Raw genomic sequence first — 9,373 nt, forward strand, 5'->3', positions numbered from 1 at the left:
TACTGACAAATCCAGCAATTTTGTTGCTGTCAGATTAGCTTTTTACTGGCTTCATGAGACAACTTGTCTTTTCAAAATTAACCTGCTTCTGCACAAAGTTGAGTTTTAACAGATCAGCTTTTTCTGATCAAAGCATAAAGAAACAAAAGAATAGTTCATCCCCTATCATTCTGCTAAGAAGCTGGTGATACAGAAGGTAAGCAAAGTGCATCCAGACCACATCACACATATGTTTCAGTGAGTGGGAGTTAGTGAAGCATTCTGCATTTGGGAGATATTTAAATAAGCATGATAGGCAATAATTTAGTACCTAGTTGGTTCATACAGTATTCTACATTTTTATCAAGGATATCTAGCATTTAAGAGAGGTTTCTGCAAATGCAAAAAACTTTGTGCACATTCTGGTTCTTTTTCACATGGTGTTAAGTAGCACCACAAGGGACTTTTTCTTTCCAGTAAATTTTAACAGAAAGTGTGAAGTTGTATCATTCTTTCCTTTTTAATAATGTGCAGTTGACAGATGTATAGCTGCTTTGAATGTAATGTATTTCATGTAATGTGCATCTCATCTCTTTTATATGATGTACAGTCATACACCCTGCCAACATACAGAGTATATTCATTAAGTGACTCTCCTGTTTCTCAAACTGCTCAGCATTTGCCAATTTAAGACTCATTTCAGAGGTCCATTGTTTTGCCAAGCTCATAGTGCTGGAGCTGACAGTTTCTGTATCTCTGGTTTGTGTCTCAGGTTGAATTATCTTGGGTTGTCTTTAGCCCTCAAAGTTCTACTCTTCTAAAGATGAGGTTAGGAAAAATGCATTCTTTGGAATTTATTTTAAAACTTTGGCTATCTTTTCTTTGGAAAGGACTAGAGATTTTGCTTTAAAAGAAGGAATGTGTATAATGTGGGTTTTCCTTTGTTTTAAAAAGAGTTTTCTTTCTACCTTCCTCTCTTTCTTCTGGACTCTCACAGGGTATATGCTTTTGAACAATATTTTATGCTTTCTAATGTTAAGCATATTCTATCTCTATGGAACTTTCAAAATAAGAGGAAAATGTTCCCAGCAGTTTTGTGTCTGGATGACATCAGGAAGGTCTAAGATTGTTTTTCAAGGGCAGTCAAAACAGCAGTGAGAAGGAAGCTGATGCAAATACAGGGAAGAGGGAAGCTAGATATTTGATGTAAAAAGACTCTCATGGAGTTTGCAGGTTACACAGATCTCAGCAGTGATGGGGAAAACAAATTAGACTTGGAGCTGGATGGCAGGAATTGGAGAGACCTTAGCTAGGATTTAATTGATTGATTTCTAATTCACAAGCTCTCTTATTCATAGCTCACAACTCATAATTCGTGTACCTATGAGCAAAACATAGCTATTGGGAAGAGCTCTGGTTCTTCCTCCTCTGCCATGGCACAGGTGTCACACTGTGAGACATGAAAGCCTCAGCAATCCAGCTGCTGCTGCAGCCACTTCAAACACTGTTTGGGCAAGCTGACACCTTCCAGCCTGGACATTTGGTCTACACCATCTCCAGGAGTCAGCAGGTTTTGCCTGACAAGCAACAGGCAGAGGTGATGGCTGCAGGAGCCGGTGGGCTGCAGGTGACAATGGCTGTGTAAGGGCCTTTAGTCCTCTCTGGCCACTGTGTCGAGCACACGTGGTGCCTTTGCATTGGCCAAACAGCAGTGACCCCAGCATACACAGAGCATGAGCCATGTGTTAGCCAAAATCTGAGCAGGAAGTGAGGGGAGAGCCACACCATGGGGAGTGCAGTCAGCCACTGACACAGGTTGTTCACAGATTTCCAGCACTTTTTTTGGATAAATCTCTGAGCAACATGGTCTGAATTCAGTGTTGATCCTTCTTTGAGCAGGATGAAGTACAGGTCTCCCAAACGATCCCTTTCCCCTGCCTGATTCTCTGATAAGAAAGCAGGAGATGTGAGAGGCAGAGAAAGGACTGAAACTGGTGGGTCAGAAAAGGTCCTGCTGGGGAAGGAAGGTGTTCATTTCCCGAGTGCTAATGAAACACAGGGTCCTCAGTGTGTGCTTCAACAGGATCAGCAAACATTTATGTGCTGAGCAGGGCAGGTTCCAGTTAAGCACAGCAAGCTGCTAGTAGTCATCAGGTACTGCATGACCTCAAACCTAAGAGTGTAAATTGAATCAAACCATGCGGCCAAGTAATAATCTTCATTCACTCTCTTGCAAGTTTCCTTTGACTTTTTTTCCTGCCCCCCTCCCCAGTTCACTAAGTGGATAGGAGGAAGATACTTCATCTTGTGGAAAATAGGATATTGATGGAAAGTGTTTTAAGCTGAAGGCCAGAAATATATCTCAGAAATGTTGAAAGGAAGTAGTAAATGAGGCAGAACATGCAAGAAGAGACATTACAGTGTCCTGTTTGAATCAGAATTGCATTGCCTTTCTGTCAGTGAGAGCTGGCTGAAAAGTCATATTTACTTTCCACAGATGTTGATTTTTCTTCTCTTCTTTTAAGGCTAGAGTTTTTTCAGTTTTGACTTAAAGCATCTTCTACTAAAACTTTTTTTGGCCAATCTACAGGTCCTATCTGTAGTCCTGATGAATGTCAGTTATTCCAATGGCTGTGGGAAATCCTGTATCAAAATGTATGTGAATTCTCCTGACTGTGCTTAGGCTACTTGCCTCCCAAAGCTTCTAAGCCTAGGGAGGAGTCTTGATGAGCTCCTTTGAATCTAAAGACTTCCACTTTCAATTTCCCTGGCTTAGAAGCCAACAGCCCTTTTGGAAGTCTAAGCTCAGTTCTCCCCAGGCATAATTTTCAGTTTCATAAAAGTTTGTTCAGTCTGAAATATTTTAAGGAGAACATGCTGGCTCTACAAACTGTGGTTTTGACAAAGCTCTGTTTTGTCTGAAAATTTCCAGACTGCCCTACCCTTTGCTGCAGAGTTCCTTAAACAAGATTTTTCACAGGTGGTCACTGAGTGAATGTTCCTCATTCTCTGTCTGACTGACTGATGCCCTTGTGGTCTCATTTGCAGAAGTGTTGAAACACGCAGCTGCAACTGAAATTAGCAGGAGCATGCTTTGAATACTGGAGGGCTGTGTATTTCTGCTAGAATCCTCCTGTGGAAATACTAGAGCAACAAATATTCTGAAAAAGCCCCAGGGGAAATAAATTCTGATCTGGAGACAAACATAGTTAGAAGTGTGCAGTCAGCCAAGAGGCATGTTTTGGAAAAAGTGTGAGGAAAAGTTCTTAAATTATTGCTTGGGTACTGGACATTGTGTGCTTTGAACGTGATGGGGATCTTAACGGGAAGGGCGATGTGAGAGCATATAAAGTAACTTCTGCTTCTAAGAAAACTTTGTCCCATCTTCACTATGAGCATTTAACTTTGCATTGGAACATTTGGTGGAGGTTGGAGACAGAATATCTAGGGGTCTGTTTCTTTTACTCCACTAAAAAGGGAAGATCCACTCCCCACAAACCTAATAGAAACTACTCCATGTAGCTGTGGAAGGGTTAGTGATAGTTCTACCTGTGCTTAGAAAGTGTTTGTCTTGACATTAGGGGAACTTGAAAACAGCCTCTTCATAATTCCTTGCACCACTGGAGAGCAGACCTAGCATTTTTAAAGGGAGAAGAGTAAGGGGGAAAGTTTTGCCAGAGGACAGCAGATAAGCACTCTCTGGTGGCAAACTGCTGTCTCAGGATTTCTTACCCAGCTTTGTCTTCTGAACAGGAAAGTCACAAGGATGGCAGGGATTTGAAAAGCTAAATGAGTCTGCTTTGGAATAGACACAGTTGATTTTTTTTCTTTCATTCAAAGAGTATATTTTCCATCTCCCCATCAGCCCAAGAAGGGGATAATAAGAGCAAAGTGAGTGGATAGGGTGAAGTGCATATCTGATGAGATGGTAAGTGGGAGAGGTAACAGAGATGCCGTTGTGTGGAAAGGGTGAGAGAAGACGAGACAACAGCAAGAAAACTGTCATACTGCTGCTGCTGCCCACCTTCCCCCAGTGACTCCATTGCCCTGTGCAACATTTCAGTCCTGTGTTGGTCTGGCATTTAATGGCAACTGGTAATTTTTTTGAGAGGAAGTTCATGATGGGTCACACTTACGTTTCTATCCAATTATCGGTTGCAAATATCAGACAAATTTACCAGTGTTCAACCTGCAAAATAATACTGATGATGCTCTGTTGGGCTGCTATGCTGGAAGTGAGTCAGGGCTGATGCAAACAAGCAGAGAAGGCTGATGAGAAATGAGGTTGAGTCTGACATTCTTTGTCTGTAAAAGGATGATGGTATACCTCTTAGGCTGCCAGAAATACATCTTCCACCATCAGTGTACGCAATGAGCAGTGGAAACAGAAACATGTAGTCTGCTACTTTTTCCATCTCTTATTTTATTTCTTTCTTTACTTGTTCTTTCCAAAATCCCTTTGTCCAGCTTTATTTATCTCTGTACTCTCTTGCATTTATCACCACTATACTCAGAACATGCCAAAAAAAAAAAAAGGGGGGGGGGGCGGGGGGGAAGCAGACAATTTCACTGTTTTTGTTGGATAACCTCGCGCAGTCAGCAGCAGCACTCCGGGAGAGCTGGGGCGCGGTGCCGACGGTCGGTACGGCCGGTCCGTCCCCACCGGAGGGCAGCAGCGCACGCTCCGAGCCGCAGCCGCCGCCGCTCCCCATCCCGGCGCAGAACAAGCTGCTCGGGAAAACTTTCCCTGCTTGGGAAAACTCCCCTCCCTTCTAAACCCGGTGGATCACTTCTGACCCTGCCAATGGAAAAACAAAACGAGAAAAGCAGAAAGGAAAAGAGAAAAAGAAACAAAAAGCTTCTGGAGCACCAGTGGCAGTGAAGGAAGCTTTTCTGCCAGATTCTAGGATTAATTATGAGTTAATTCTATGAATAATCATAGAATATCCTGACTTCAAATTGACTTACAGGGATCATCAAAATCCACCTCCTGGTCTTGCTCAGGACAGCCCCAAGAATCACACCAACACATACAAACATTTTAGGAATTTTGGTCACTATTCTAATTGGATTAGGCCCACCTTGTTATTAATTCTCTCTTCCCTCTATTCACATACCTATGTCTACACATTCTCAAAACACATGTAAGATCAGCCTGGTATGAGAAATTATCATTTATTCACCCATAATTTCTCACCATGAATGGATTCTTCTCCAACCTCTGAACAGCCAAATGCTTTGTTTTGTTTTTTCTTGCTAACCATGTTGAAAAAAAAGGGTGGAAAGATAAATTTTTTTTTCTGTAATTTAGAAGCCAATGTTTTGAGAAATTTTCTATAAATCCATTTCTTCACCTTGATTTAATATCATAGAGGCAAGAAGAAAAAGGAGTCCTTGTATTGCCCTAAGTATCTTACCTCTTTGAAGGCATTACTTGAGTGCCTGTAGCTACCTTCACATTTTATTAGTTTCTAATGCACCTTTCATTTCAGCTGAAAACCTCTTTTCTGTTAGACTGGGAATAATGCAAACCCCATCCCTTTGATTCTTCTCTCTAATTCACAGCTTTAGAGCTGATATGTTGTTTTAGTCTGCTCAAATACTTGCTTCTTTGGAGATAGTGATTGCCTATATGTATTCATTAGTTCTCTTCACAAAGGAATTGTACTAAAACTGATCCCTTGGGATGCACAAACTTCTGGTCGTGCAGAGGAGCCAGGCAGAATGGCAACATTACACACCATTGTGGCTAAACAGTGCCTCATTGTTCAATTTTCTTACCCTAATGGTTATGAATATAGGAGATCACACTGACTTTCTTTAATCACTCAGGGAAAGGTACTTCTGAGTTAATGAAGACATCAGCATCTGCCATGAGGAGGCCCCCATGTTTTGAGGTAACTCTCTGGTACCTGACCTTAGCCCATGGGGAGAAACAGGCACTTCTGTGTCTGTTTGACTTTTACTTAAGTAAATGATTCATGGCTGAGGTGAATCATACTGAAAATTACCTTTTTTTTTTCTCTGTGACCAAAAGACACTCAAGTTAACACCTCACACAATGTAGCTATCCAAATTGAGAATAAGCAGATAATGGCATATAAAAAACAAATGAAAGAGGATAGTCTTCATGGCATGCTTTGTAACTTGGCATTTAAAGGGATAAACAGGTCGAGAGCAGCCTGGCTGAAAAGGACTTGGAGGTGGTGGTGGGTGAGATGCTGGACTCGACCCATCACTGTGGGATGGAACCAGTCCACTTATGGGGCCCTCAGTTCCCCTCAGAAGGGAGTCAGTGCTTATCTCAAGCTGAAACCTCTTTGACATTCACAGACCAGTCACCCCTCCTGATGAAAGCCCAGAGCATGACACAGTTTCATTCCAAAACCTGGCCCACAAGAGGAGGAAGTGGTGTGCTGACCTGATTTCAGATAATAGCCTGGTGGTTAGCGCACTTGTTGAAGAAGTAGGGTGCTGTCCTGAGCCTGGGAGGGGAATCAAATGTGTGCCTCAGGTCTCCTCTCTCATCACTCCAGCTCTGCAGAGCAAGCCCAAGACATTCCATCCCAGCTGAGGGAAGATTTAGCTGCGCATGTGAGGACAAAGGCAGCAATGGTGAAACTTGGCCTTATTAGAATTCCAAAAGCAATGATAGAGATAAGTGTCAAAATCCTATCTGAGAGTTCCCAAATTTATGGTAATGGCGATGAGAAAGCTGAATGTTTACTGCTGACTGCTGTGAGCCCCACTCTGCTCTGCCTACCTGTGTCTCTCCTAGCTCTTTGCTTAACCTCCCTCAGCTGCAAATGGTGAAGGGTTAAGATACTTTCGGTATGAGTTGCTTTATCTTTAAACATTATAATAAAAACTTTTCCTACAATTCATTCATTCAACCAAAGTAAAATCAAAACCCAAATGTTTATTTCAAGGAAATTCACAGATCTCTCAATCTCTAAATGCTTGTACTGGCACAGCTACCAGTGGCTAACAGAGGAAATTAAGAGAGAATGTTTACACTATGGAGATGAGAAACAACTCATATCTGGTAGTAGGGACATTTTTTTTTATTATTGGGAGCCATGATTTCTTAAGTAGGTTGCATTTATGATGGGCTTTGTTTCTCCCAAAACTGATCTCCTTGTCTTTAGGTAGTAAAAAATCAGAGGAAGAATGTTTCCCAGCAAAATCTGTCTCATGTAACTTCCAGAAACTCTTTTCACTGTAACTATTTTCATTATTTTGTTTATATTGGAACCCACACATTCCCACTCAGACAGAGAATCAAATGATTGTTAAGGCTGGAAAAAACCTCTAAGATCATCTGAGTCTAACCATTAACTCAGCCTGCCAAGTCCACCACTAAACCATGTCCCCAAGTGTCACATCTACATGTCTTTTAAATACCTCCAGGGGTGGTGACCCAAGCATTTCCCTGGGTAGCCTGCTCCAATGCTTGACAACTCTTGCAAAGAAGAAATTTTTCCTAATATTTAATTTAAACCTCCCCCGGCACAACTTGAAGCATTTTCAAGATCTTCTCTGATTATTTAATTTGATGCCTGGGAGAAGACCAAGTCCTCTTGCCTTGCTACAGCCTCCTGTCAGGGAGCTGTAAAGAGCAGTGAGGTCTCCCCTGAGCCTCCTTTTCTTCAGACTAAACACCCCAAGCTCCTTAGCTGCTCCTCATCAGACTTTGCTCCAGATCCACCACCAGCATTGTTGCCCTCCTCTGGTCATGGTCCAGCACCTCAATCTCTTTCTTGTCATGAGGGGCCCAAAACTGAACACAAGACTCGAACTGAGGCCTCATCAGTGCTGCAGGAAAAAACAGTGATGTTTCTCAAAGTACTCACATGGGGCTCCCTTGATCTCATGTATGTGTCACTGCCTTTTTATGCCTTGAAGTTGGATGCTTTGAGAAATACACACCAAGAATTCAATGCAAAGTATATCTTCCTCCAAAGATTAACTTTCTAGTCTTCTGGAATTTTAGGTCATGCTTATTTCCATTACAGTTCAAAATATAACGAAATACTTCACTTTTAACAGCTTCAATTCCAAGAGAATAAGAAGTATACAGGTTTTAGAAATTAAATTAAAGGCATCTCCTTTGTTCAAATAGTAAGATTGTTTAATTCATATCAGATGATTTTCCTTAAACTTAAAAAATAAAAACTCACCTTTCAGAATATTATTGGAAATGTTGTAATAAAAATAGCTTTCATAAATTTTTTTATGGTAGTACTCATTTATTTGATATCTTACTAGAATGACTAACTGTATGGTTTGGTATCACTTTAACCAATTCCAATCTAGCTTAAATATAGAACCATACAAATTCTCTCTATACAGGTATTAAAGACAGACTGGAACCTTTAAAGGATGTTTCATCTAATCCTAGAACAGTACTATAGGACAGCTGGGCTGCCCTCAATGTGACTGTCTTTCCCCATTCATCACAGAGTCTGGAGGGCAGGCTTAGATGTGAACAGGTAATTTTTTGTAGTGAAACCCAGGTGATCTGAACCCATTCTGTGGTGCAGGAGTAAACAGCACTGGATTATGTCTCCTGTTGGAAACCATGTGGACAATTAATTGCAATACAGCCTTCTAAGTGCATTACTCACCAGCTATGAGGTAAGCCCTTGGAAAGGAATTGGGGTATCTAAGTTACTACTTTACACCAGACCAGGAGAGCAATTTTGAAGCATCTGTCCCACTCACCCCCACCTCCTGCAGTTTGGCTCACATGTCAGAGCAGTCCTGGAATACATGAGCCAGGCTTCTTCCCAGCGTTGCAAACCCAGGAAGACAGGAAAGGCTCTGCAATTGGGCATCCTTGAAGACCTAGTGTAAATCAGAGATCCAAGAAATAACATCACATCGTCATTGTGCGATGCATTTTAGAGAGCTGAGCATGGATCCGCTGTGCTCTGAAGCAAACCGAAGGCAGAAGTCGCTAGAGGGAGCCCCTAAATCATCAAATCCTACACCAAACCCCACTCAGCTGTTAGCTGTTGAAGCACTTTAATAGTGTCACACAGTGTTACTGCCTGCAGTACTCAGGAAAGAAAACAAGGGGGAAAGACAGGAGTATGCAAGGGTTCTGCAAAATTCGACATTCATTCCAGCTTCTGAAGAAATACAGGATTTTTAAATACTTCCCCACAGAAAACCAGCAAGTGGAAGTTCAGTGCATTAGGAACAGAATTAGCTTTGCCTAGACCGTTTAAAAATGTCATCTTCAAGCAGCACCAGTGAGAGTGCATTCACCTTTCCCTCCTTCAAAGATCAAACACCAAAACGGGCACAAGTTGTCACTCTGAAAATCTTTGAGCCACAAGAACAGCACTCTTTCCTTTGACTTCATAACACCATAGGTGTGCCCAGTGGC

The sequence above is a fragment of the Haemorhous mexicanus genome, chromosome 2, assembly GCF_027477595.1.
Source record: "Haemorhous mexicanus isolate bHaeMex1 chromosome 2, bHaeMex1.pri, whole genome shotgun sequence".
Classification (NCBI taxonomy): Eukaryota; Metazoa; Chordata; class Aves; order Passeriformes; family Fringillidae; genus Haemorhous; species Haemorhous mexicanus.